Source organism: Lissotriton helveticus, chromosome 6 (genome assembly GCF_964261635.1).
Source record: "Lissotriton helveticus chromosome 6, aLisHel1.1, whole genome shotgun sequence".
NCBI classification, from domain to species: domain Eukaryota; kingdom Metazoa; phylum Chordata; class Amphibia; order Caudata; family Salamandridae; genus Lissotriton; species Lissotriton helveticus.
The window spans coordinates 1,677,651,513-1,677,664,105 of record NC_136067.1 but is presented as its reverse complement, the minus strand read 5'-3'; the positions used below and the strand labels follow the sequence as shown (position 1 = coordinate 1,677,664,105).

General features: G+C 41.5%; 1 protein-coding gene across 2 annotated transcripts in view; it reads right to left on the bottom strand.

The window, feature by feature from the left end:
• PLCB4 (phospholipase C beta 4) overlaps window positions 1-12,593 on the bottom strand; it is a 1,076,851-nt gene that overhangs the window by 820,515 nt on the left and 243,743 nt on the right. For both annotated transcript variants that reach the window (XM_078649526.1, XM_078649527.1), the window contains exon 3: window positions 2,147-2,243. The gene's annotated coding sequence lies outside the window, so the exon portion shown is untranslated. The remainder of the gene's footprint in view (window positions 1-2,146; window positions 2,244-12,593) is intronic.

The following is a 12,593-nucleotide window of genomic DNA, read 5'->3' as shown; positions in this document are numbered from 1 at the left end:
TGATCACATTTTAGGATGAAGGATGTTATTTGTGAATAAGTTGTTGTTTATTAATTATTATTTGTTGTGTAGGAATTTTATCAGTGCCATGAATTGTGTTTGTCATTTACAGAGGGATGGCAATTTTGCATTTACTGTTAAACTTTTTTTCCCCTAAATCTTCAGTCTACATAGAACTCTTTAGCCCTTAGCTCCATTACCGATATGCTCTTTACGAACTGCTGTAGCAGTCTTTCCATTTTAGCGTTCTACTAGAAGAATTGAGAATTTCATGAGTTTTACTTAAAGGTGCTTAAAGAGCTCCATGACGTGGTTTTCAAAACTATTGAAGAAGAACCTGCATTGTTCAGAAGTTCATATATTTTGCCACTGCATAACCAAGACATGTTTTGTTTCATCATTAGGAATATTTAAGTCAGGTTACCTGGTTTCTTCTATAAATATTCAAAGTGGCCCAATCTCATACACTTTGACTCCTCATTAACAGCTCCAAAGCTCAACAGAAGATTTCTTGTGACCCTGTGATTTATTATGTGAAATCACAGGAAAATATTGCACTGCTGTTCAACATGTTGGGCTCAAAACTCAAAGTCATAAACTGCAGATTTTTAAGTGTGCAAATGTCTCTCGTGACTGTGGAGGATCTGATAGATCTGCAGATATTTCTGAAGTTGTATGTGACATGAGGGCATTGGACGTGGGTGATTACAGTGAAGCGTCAAGGAAGCGGACAATGGGAATGATGAGAGCAAGCACCGAGTTATACATTTGTGGTTATTCACAAACATTTCCAATCTCTTTCCTAAACATCTATGAGCATCTAAGTGTACACCCATGTGACCTTTCCATCAGTGCTGCTTAACTTTTGAGAAATGGCTTTTCACATCCCATTTAAAAGGGGGTGAGAGGCTGCAGGGGAAAACTCACCTTTACAGAAAACATTATTTTTCATGTGAGCCAATACAAAGAAACTGGAAACAAATAAGAAATTTACTTTTACCCTAGTCCAAAGGCTACCACTTTTCTGAACTCTAAAAGATTTGTTCGGCATATTAATAGGTTACATAGCAATATTCCATAATAAAGTAATTTATCCTTACTATGTCCAGGCGTATGCCTACAGCTGATTTTTCCCGTGAACAGGGCTCACCATTGATTGGCTCACTTGAGCTTTTCCGAATAACCGAAAGGACTAAATCTAGTCTTGCTGGCTCTTAACTCACTAAGGGCCAGAGGTATCAAATGTTTTTACCCATTCTGTGTCTATGGAAAAATGTGTTCCTACATAGGTCCCTAAAGCCTTTACATTTTAGGTACATTTTCCAAAATGACCTACTAACTATCGATGCTGTCTAATCTGCAGGATGATGGAGATGTAGGTGTATTTTGATTTAGATATTCAGTTCAATTCACGCTGCATTGAGATCATAATTTATTCATTTGTCTCCTAATTGAATGGAAATGTTTTATTTCATTCTACCGAAAAGATATCATTTTAGAGCCCAACATGCAGCATTAGATATTCTCCCTCTCGCTGCTTGTAATTATTGCCAGAGACTAAAAGTTCTAACTTATTCCTTGTAGATGTATCTACCCTCATTTATATTCCAAGGACAAACTGATCCCCCTTCACATCAAAATGTACTGAATTACTTTCTTACTTGTATGGGTATTTTGTAATGGTAAGGATGGTAAGGATTTTATATCTGAACACAGAAATCAGGCTACAAATAAAATGTCTGTTTAATTGATATTTATGTTAAGAAATACAACACAATTGAGACATTTACTCTGAGAGTACTCTTTTAGAGTAAACATGTTACTGAACATTAGGACAAAGAGAATGCAATTCCATAATCAAAATCAGAGCACAATTACATTTTTATAAGTTGGCCACTGAGCTATGCCATGAATTCGGCCATTCTAAGCTGTGTTGAATGTGTGCGTACTGTTCTTATTCCACATTTTAGACCCCACATTTTTTGAAACTGGTGAACTCGGACCAAATTGAATACAACAGAAAAGAGCCACAAAGTAATAACGAGTCAGCAGACAAGGTGATATTGTATGTGCAGCATAGTAAAATAAAATGCTTAGCACGTACACACATCAGGAGAAAGTCATCTTGAGTAAAACATTTACTCACTTGCTGTAGAGAAGTTAAATCCTGGAGGGCCTTACTGATGCTCAGTATGCGATGCTGCCACTTACAAATCAGGGCACTTGACCGTCGTGAAGGACATCTGTTGAAAAGAAGATTAACAACTAAATCGGGGTGTACTGATCATAGTGAAACAAAACATTATAATCTGCACATATTATATAAGAAGCGGGAAATAGTATTCAAGTTTGTCACTACATTTACAATAAAGGTGTGATTTTAAACATTTAATTGGTAAACTCTGCTGTACATAAATAAAATGAAGCTTGGGGAGGGCGAGTCGGAGAAGTATAGGAAGGGGTCTCACAGTATGATCATAGAAATTTAAACTAACCAAGAAAAGCAACTATTTTTTTTCTATTCCAGTACATTAAAACACTGGAAAGAATCTGCAGTAAGCTACAAAAGAAAAAATGTGGTTTACATAATTCAACAGCTTCAAAATGTTGTGTATGTTAACTGAAAAAAGAAGAGGGGAGTGCCACGTCCAAAGGGACAGGACACCTAACCAGACTTCTAAGTCGCAGGACTACCATCTCCTTCATAATACCTATGTATAAGGGTCATTCCTTCAGTCATCCTAAGTTCGACATGACAGCAAGGTAGAACACCTGAGAGTAGAACTTTGGGTATATAAACACCATATCTTTGCTGAGGCAGGGAGAGGAGAAAAAGGACTTCCATGCTGACACACTAACGCGAGACGCTGAGGTTCCTGCACGCAGACACTCCAGCTCGCAGCGTCTTACATCACTTTCAGGGTGTCCATCTCGAGACCAATACGGGGTCCCAGAGTCTCTCACTTCAAGTAACAGGGCTGACTTTATCCAGGCCTGCCAAGTATCACACATCAGCCGTGACTCTAACGTATTTCAGTGCGGTGATCCGCATCACCGCACTGAAATACATTGTCACGCATTTTAATGCCACTGACTCAGCTGTACCAGCAACTGAAGTAAGGCCACGCCAGACTGGTAGCGCGCATCTGTGACCTGCGCCGGCTCAGCTGCTCTCTGCTGCAGACACTTGCTGCCCGGGCGCTGACACCAGCACAGCAGCTCGGTAACACTAATACATAGTGCACTGCTGCGATAATGTATCTCTTAAAAGCCTGCTGCTTTGAAATACCGAGACACCCTGGCTCCACGGTGACTGCTTTCAGTGGTTGCGTCAGCGCAGCGTAAGTACTGGCTGTGGCTCTGCGGGGGGGGGGATGTGACCTCACGTCCTGGCAGGAAGTGAGGTTAGGGTCAATTCAGGAAGCGAGGACTGGAGGTGTGCCGCGCGCCGACGGGCATTTTCACTGTGTACTGTATGTACATGTGCTGTGCACAAATACTGTCAGCAGCATCAGCATGGTGCCTGAGAGGCCTCGGCTGCAGAGTGCGATGGTGGGGCTCACTGCCGGGACCGACGCCAGACCAAACTCGCTCATACAGTGGAGGACTCACAGTTGTATTCATGGGGTGTGGAAATGCGTGCATAATTATATTTAGACTTAGCCTTATCTTCCCAATCTTATACTTTTGTGGTACGAAACTGTGTCTGCACTTAGGGCCCGATGTAGGTAGCCCTTTACCGATCGGAATCGGCCGAAAATACAGATTTTCGGCCGTTTCCGATCGGTAAAGGGCTATGGAGATGTAGGGGCACATTTTCGGTAATTTTACCGATTCGTTATCATTACCGAATCGGTAATATGTACCGATTCGGTAATGATAACGATTCGCTAAAATTACCGAAAATGCAATGTAGGTAGCCTATGTTCCATCAGCACATGGCTTACAGAATCGGTATTTTACCATGGAATACAAATCCATGGTAAAAAACCGATTCCTGTGTACATGCACATCTGTGCATGTACACATGTGCCATGTGACAGACAGACGTGCCCTTAGGGCATGTCTGTGTGCCACATTGCACACATGCCCGTTTTGGGGGTGCTAGAGGGTGTCAAAGTGACACCCCCTGCACCCTTGTGAAATCTTTAATTACCGATTCGGTAAATACCGAATCGGTAATGCCTAATCATTCCTATGGGCTTCAAAGCCCATAGAATGAATGGGCATTACCGATTCGGTATTTACCGAATCGGTAATTAAAGAATTGTTAAGGATTCGGTAACGAATCCAGATGTTGGGACCTACATCCCATTTACCGATTTTGAAATACCGAATCGGTAAAATTCGGTATTTCAAAATCGGTAAATGGGATTTACCTACATCGGGGCCCTAGTGTATAACTGGATGTTATCGAATTCTGGAATTATTGAAGGTTTCTGGGTATGCTTGATTGTGTTATACTGATTTTCCATGGGGAAGTTCTTTTGACTTGAAAGTCGGTTATTTCAAAAAGTGCATGAAGACGTGCCTCATGTGATTAAAAGAATGTACACTATGACAGTAAATAAAGAGAAGGCATTTTACCAGCCTCAGGGTTTGAAAACAAATCACAAAGACGTCAATGTTTTAAAGTAAAACTCTGAATTTCTTCCTAGGCTATTTGAGAGTCTCTAAGAAAATAAAGTCGGGACAGTTTCAGGTAACGCCTTTGCACTATAGCATAAAGAACTGAACAGACTGTAAGATGACTTGCTTTTTATAGTTGTTTCTAAAAAATAATGAGCCATTTCAATCATACACAAAGAGGTTGCTATCGCCCTTTCGATATAGTTTAGTATTTAGTAAATAGTGTGGTTGTTGGTCCTTGGAAAACAGCAGGACGCAGTTACAACACCTATTGTGTGGTCAGTATCTATACATGTGCTTAGCTTACAAGGTTGTGGCACGTTACTACTCAGAAGGATATACACTTTAATGACTAAGAGCCCAGTTTATAAAAGTGTCTGCAAAAATCAGCAATTCGCCTCCTCTTGGGTTACTGTGCCTCTTACAGATTCGTATGAGTGCCCAAGGTGTTTCTATGTATGCACATCAACACGTCAAGTTGCACATTTACTCTTGAGGAAATGAAAATCCCAAGTACATGATGTCAAATCTGTTTTTCCACAAGGAAAACATTATGACCAGAACAGAAAACAACTTCCTTTACAAGCTCTTTTATTTCGCTAGTATTTCCTTCCCAATTCCAGCCTGAAAAGAGGCTTCCCTCCAGATCTGGAAAGGAGCAATTATCAAAACATTTTCAGCATGGGAAACTACCAATAAATAGAATGTGAATGACCATAATTTCCAGAAACAGATAGCTTTGCAAGTGATAACTGTGTTTAATAGTTCTCAGATCGCATGACAAGCAGCAGAAAGTTGCAGTCCTTAGGGTTGATGAATACAGATCTGTGCCAACCAACAATGTCAGTATGTTCCTTCATAAAGGTTTGCGCTTACTCATAGATGATCACAGTGATAGGACGTTGTAAAAAGGCATGCCATGGCCCGCCCCCAACAGCAACCCACCAAAGAACAGTGTCAACTTAAAGATTTGACGTATGGAGGTAATAAGGTCATTACCATCGCCATGGCCTAGAATCCCAGTAAGATGGATGCCTGATTCAGGGCTCAACAGTGGTTCCTCTTTCTTCAGTGAGTATTCCTGGCAATGTGCTATATCTATACTACTATTATAAAGAGAGAACTGTGTCCTTTGAGCCAGGTAAACTCGAAAAGTACACCACCAATCAAAACACCCAAGACATCTTTGAAAACCTCAGGGCAAGCAGAAGGACATAGGCTATTAAAAATAAAAAATATACGTTGTTTAAAAAATTTAGAAATACAAATAAAGTAGTCCCTTGCAAGTAGCACCGGCCGCGACATCTGCGTGATGACATCATTTGCGCTCCCTGGCAACAGTTCCTGAAATGGCGGCGAAGATCGCGACCTGCTTGGAGGACTGCCGCGGCCCTGCTTGCTGCTGGGCGAAGTGGCGGCCTGTGCGGGCAGGGCGCCTGAAGCGGGACCGGCGGCTGAGGTAAGGATCAGGCTCTCCGGGACACGGGCGGGAGGGGGCCGGGGCGGGAAGGGGAGGGGGGCGGAAGGTTGGCCCTGAACAACGGCGGCTGATGTAAGGCTCAGGCTACGGGACACAGACAATGTTGTGGCGGGCGGGGGCCGGGGCGGGAGTGCACGCAAGCCTAAAATGCTGCCCCCAGCCCCCTTCTGCCCCGGGCAACGCTGGGGCGGGCTCCTAGTTTATTGTAACAAAGGTTGGGTTACAAGTCAAACCAGTTTAGGAAGCTAGAGACATGTTTTTGGTAGGCATTTGATTACTCCTTTGCTCGTTTTTGAAGAGCTCATTATCCTCTTCAGCACTGTTTAATAGTGCAAGCCATATTGTTTTGCCATGTGTGATTTAGGATGGTATACAAGCACATTATATAAAGAGGTGGTGTTTTAAATGGTTACATATGTGGAGTTTCTTCAACTTTATTCACAACGACCTATAGAAGTTCAACAAATACAACAGATTCAACCTTGTTAAGGAATTTTTCCAGATTTACAGATATGGCACAGTTCATCCATGCTATATAATACCCTCCTAATGAAGAGAAGGTTACAAATCTGAATACATTTATATTGACAACCAAAGACACACTACAAAGTATTGAAGAAGGAATGGATCAGAGACTTAGTGAATCACAATATATAGTGGAGAACATAAATGCAATGAATAAAGAAACTGACATTCTGAAAAGGAAAGAGAAAAGACTTGGGAACAGATGTAACAATTTAAGAAGGTGTATCATCCATGAGAGGGCTGAGGGGTCCGATGTAACATCCCTTTTGAAAGTGAATACTCCCAAGATAGATGGCTTGTCTGATTCTTTAACTATTAAAAAACAGAGAGCTCGTTGAATTGGGCTAAATGAGTTTTCTTCCAGGAGATCTCCAAACCTGGAGAGATTTTAAATAATGAACCGATCTAATTGACGTTTTTACAGTTGCAACAAACAGGAAGCAGATGATTTTGTCTAGATACAACGTTTTTCAACAGGATGCTTCCAGATTTATATCTGGTAGATAGAACGAAATTACTGATATATGCCCAATCTTAAAATTGATAAATGCTAGTTTGAGGTTGTTGATATCCCTTTCTCTTGAACTGTTGGGTGTTTTAAGGGACTTCAGAGAATATTCTACTTAACTGAAGTATTGAAGGGAGAACTCAGGTACCTCTGTGACAATCCAGAGAAATATGTGTGCGGTCTACTCATCATCGCCAGACGTAGGAATGTAACCTGGAGGGTTTCACGGATTCTGCACAAATTTTGAGCCAGATCCCCATGCTATTTTAATGCCCTCAACGGGGGCATAGTACACATGTTGAACACATAGATTTCTGGGAAACCTGAAACACTGTCCTCAGCTGGTAGTGAGTGCTTGAAGAAAAATAATTAGATGACGAACATGTCTTCAGTTAGGGTTGTAGGTGCTGAAAATCGAGTATAGAATATTGACTGGCCACAATATGTTTTACTAAAACATTTAACACCAAAATATCGAGGTAGTAAGTGTATATAAGTATATCATTACTGTTCTTAACTCCACATCTAGGTACCTTTACGATATGTGAAGATATATAGATGTGGAGTAAGAGAATTCAGAGATACTTACATGTCAATATTTTGATCCTCAATACTTTGGTCTCAATACTGTGACAACTCAATAAAATATAGACAATATTCCGTATCCACGACTTCAGTTTTCAATATAAAAAGAGTTCAACAGACATAGGTGTTATTTGATTTCCTTCCACTGGCACAGTATCCCATTATACTTTCAAAAAGTATTTATGTTTTTATTTCTATGAAAACAGACATTAGTGCCTTTAAGAACTTCTTCATAACCAAGCAACCAGTATGCCTGATTTGTATGTATTACCTTATTTAGAAAAGAATATATGTCTTATTACATTGTCAGGACAGAGATGTTTTTAGTTCTTTTTAACAAGAGTGGATTTACTGTTCATGGTGCCCCACATATGTTCTGAATATTAGCCGGATTTTACTACGTGTTCAAATGGTCATGTAATCTGGTAATGGACCCTCAAATCAGGAACTAGGTCAGAGCTGCACAAGAAACATCTGGTCTTGAAAGCTAAGGTGCTTAACTATTGGTGTACATCAATTGCTAATCCAATAATAGGCATCATACCCTCATAAACTGTAACATATAGAATTATATAAAGGAAACCCGTCATTCATAGTAAAGAGGAGTTATACTGGGAAGAATATTGTCAACTTGTACACAAGAAAATATGAATGTGCAAAGGGAAAGACTCATATTAAAAATCCCTCTACCACACCCAGCGCACTTTGCCCATATATTGTCTGATGTTTGCAAAGTGACTTGGAGGACAACATAAAGTCTGAAGTCCCTGCCAAGAACAGTCTACTTGTGGCTACTGCTGCCACTCACAGGCCTCCAGCAGAAACTTGTCTGTTGACAGGCAAAGAGAAGGATACCTCCTAATGGCATCACCAGCAGGAAGAGCTTGGTGGGAGAGAGGGCATGCCTGTAGATATTTAACTTTTACTGCCCAAAGAACAAAAATAAAATTACCTGAAATAATTTCCTTCACTTCGCATTTGCTATGAAGTCCAAACAGTTAAAAACCAAAACCATTTTTTATTCTTATTTAATATGGCTGGTGTTTTTCAGACAAGTGGTGGTTTTCAAATAAGTTATTGTGCCTGTCACTATACCAAACTTTGTGGAAAGGCGAATAAAAAGGTAATGTTGACCATTTTGAAGTCACAGCTTAGAAGAACACGTTACCCACTCAACATATAACTTATTACAGAGGATATTTAGAATATTATAATTTCTTGATGTTATAGACAGCTTGTGCTCTTTTTGCTTTGATGGGGGGGGGAGGGCCTTCACCAACAAAACCCAGTAAAACATGAAATCAATAGGAACAGCTTAATACTATGACTAGGGCTCCCGGTTTCATGGTATTTTTGGGGGGGCATTTCCATCTGCATTTATATATATTTATTTTTTGATAATTTTATCTGTATTTATCTATATTTATTTTGGGTTTTGAGAAAAAATTACGCTACAACTAGTATAGTTCCACATTTATTTAACACATACATTTGCACTCATGTTTGAATGCCTGTGAGTTTTCAATGTTATGAGCACCCACAGATAATAAATCAATGCACTTATGTGAAAACATGCACATTTTAGTATTAAGCTTGTGCATGTCTACTGCTGTGTAAGCCTCTTTAATAAAATCCCTTTCTTTTGTAACCCATCACCTGTCAATCTGCACAAATACTGGCCTGCAAGTCATGACTAACAGCATATAGAAACACTCAAGCACTCACTCAATCCTATTTTATCCACATTTAAAAATAGATAAAGATACAAAATAATGCTTTTCTGTGTGTATTGATCTGTAAAAAAAAAACAATTGTAAAAACGGAAAACAGAGAGCATTAATTGTGAAGCAGCGGGGAAAGGCAAGGTTCCATGTGATATCCATGCCATCCCAGGCACCAATATGTCCTTCAAGTCATCAGAGTGTTTCCTTGGTTGGTGTAACTCCACAGGTGAAGTGAAAATATTCCACGGCCACAGCACACGATACCCCTTACCTATCCATCACTTAAATCAGACTTTAAACACATCCCCCCTCTTCCTCGAGTCCCAGCCCAATGCCCTCTTTATGTGTTGCACAAAGATACAGAAGAGTTCATGGTCTGGCAGTGGTTGGGTGGTCGGAGTGTGCACCGCTTGAGCCTCCTCTTCATGCTCTTGGTTGGTGCTTACTTACTCAGAATTGGCCACAATACTTTGCCGTGGGCCATCAGCTGAGCGGGTCTTTCTGCTGATGTTAAAACTGTATGTCTTTGAGCACTGCACTCATGCTGACCTCTCAAGGGAGTGGGTTCCTTATCAGGAAACTCACACAGGCACACTACTAAAAAGTAAATAAAGGAAAACAGGAGACATACCTTGGAAGCTGGTACCAAGATCCTGCACGGCCCCGCCCATAAGGTATGCCATTCTAGGCAAGCGCCTAGTTCATGGACCACTTGCACCTTCCTTCGGGTCTGCTTATTCTTCTGTAGACCACATTTAAAGTGAGAAACGACCTCTGATTGCTACCCACAAACCTGTTTTCTGAAGCCAAGAAAGATAGATAGGCGATGCTGTCATGCATCCTGTTCAAACATACAAAAGACATTAGGCAAACCAAGTAAAGTCTCCTTGTTGGAAACTTCAACTAAGATGTTTAACTTTCACACAGAATTTGAGCTTGTGTATGGCCACAGAATGTCTTGCAGGTCTTAGGTGTTGCACATAGCGCATGGGCACGGCCACACGTCTATCAATCATTTTTGTGTGCATGAGTGTGCAGGTGGTAGGTGTGTGAAACTAAATAAAGATCCATGGAATTTTAGGTTCACAAGAAATCATATATGAAACATAGTGTATCAAGCTAAAAGTATGTTTGCTACACTCAGAAATCCTTGATTACCGCCACTTGGAGCCTTTATTGTTAGTTAATAAATCTTTGTATGAGGACCTTTATACGTTCACAATGGAACTGTAAAAGGTTTGCTTGGTTCAGGATGATGCATGTCACATACGCTCCTCGACGGAAGAGATTGAAAAGGGCCTAGTCAGGCACCCTCTCTGTGCCTGGGGAGCCCAGCTAAACATAACCGAAGCAGATTGCAGGGCGCCAACCAGGGGTCTGGTGCAGCTGAATACAGCAGCCGCCATGCTCCGCTTCACAGGGAGCCAGCAATGAACAGCCCACTTGGGAGTATCTAGAAGCATAAGGTAGCGCGTACTGTGCTAACTCTGTTAAATGAACCTGGACATTCACAGATTGTAGCTGGCACAAGCTCCCATGGACCAGTGATTAAGTAAGCGCTGCATCTGTTCAATGCCTCAAGCCGCATGAGTTCAGGAGATGCACGATGAAAGCAGCTAGTCTAGGCACACACAGGGCTTGGGTCTCGTATTTCAATTTTCTGAATAAATTTGATATTTATATAAAACAAACACAAAAATTGTGCATCGCCACAACGAAGTAAAATATATATGCACATTTCTTAATCAAAATAGCATAAAAGCAAGACCTCGCCATATAACGTCAGCAAGGTAGAGCAACCAGTTCAGTCGGTCATCATGGTACGCTAACGGCTAAAGAAAGCGAGAGAAATTGCTGGGGACATATCTTTAACAAAGGATTTCAGAGGGCAGCTTTGGGTTTCTGTTAGACTTGGCACCATTGGCGTAGGTCTCCCTTTCATTTTTTGCTGTTGCCTCCTGTGTTTTTGTTATGTTTTTGCTGGTCTAGATGCTTTGGGCAATTTGCCATTGCAATTCAGTGCCAAAGTGCAAGTGCTCCCTATTTATTTATTTATTTATGTATTTATAATCTTATATAGCGCAAGACTCGACCCCCGAAGGGGTATCTCCGCGCTTCGTTCACCCTAAATTCTTAGATCCATGCTTTCATAAGTGCGCAGAAAATTATATTGTCTGGAACAAAAACGTCTTCAGTGCTTTCCTGAAGGAAAGATAGTTGGTGTTTTGTCTCAGATTGAGAGGAAGCTTATTCCAAAGACTGGGACCCATGTACGAAAGTGCTCGGCCACCCTGCCTTGCCTTTCTGATTGAAGGCACCTGTAGCAACGCTTGATCACTGGAGCGAAGGGTGCGTACAAGTTTATAGGGGATGAATTTTTCAGCCAGGTACCGAGGGCAGGAGCCAAAAATGCTTTTATGGATGACACAGCAGGTTTTAAACTTGACCCGTTGACGAATGGGCAACCAATGAAGTTCTTCCAGGAGGGGGCGAGATGGAGTTCTAGGTGGGGCATTGAGAACCAACCTTGCCGCTGTGTTTTGGGCCACTTGCAGTCTGCTCAGCAGATTTTCATTGGCAGATAAAAGAAGGCCGTTACAGTAATCTAAACGGCTGATTACAAGGGCCTGGACAAGGGTTTTTCTGAAGATGTCTGACAGAAAGGGGAACACACGTCTCAGGAGTCCAATTACCCGAAAGCAGGACCCAGTCACCTGATTCGTGTGTTCCTTTAATGATAGTCCCTGGTCCAGTCCCACGCCTAGATTCTTCACTGTCTGTTTGGGACAGGGGACAGGCCCCAAGTTCAGTGGCCACCAATCTGGTGACCACAAGAGAGGAGCCTCCCCAAATAGCATGACCTTGGTTTTTCCTACATTGCATTGCAGGAAATTGGAGGCCATCCAGCAGGACACCTCTCTCATCCCTTCAGCAAAAGAATGTTTAATTGCAGGAGTGAGGGTCTGAAATGGGAACAAAAGCTGGGTGTCGTCAGCATACGACACTGGAGTGAAACCATGCACTCTCACAATGTCAGCTAGAGGGGCCACATACACATTAAATAGTGTGGGGCTTAGACACGAGCCTTGTGTGACCCCCTTAGTGATCTCCATAGATGTGGAACGAATGGAGCCCAGGCTGA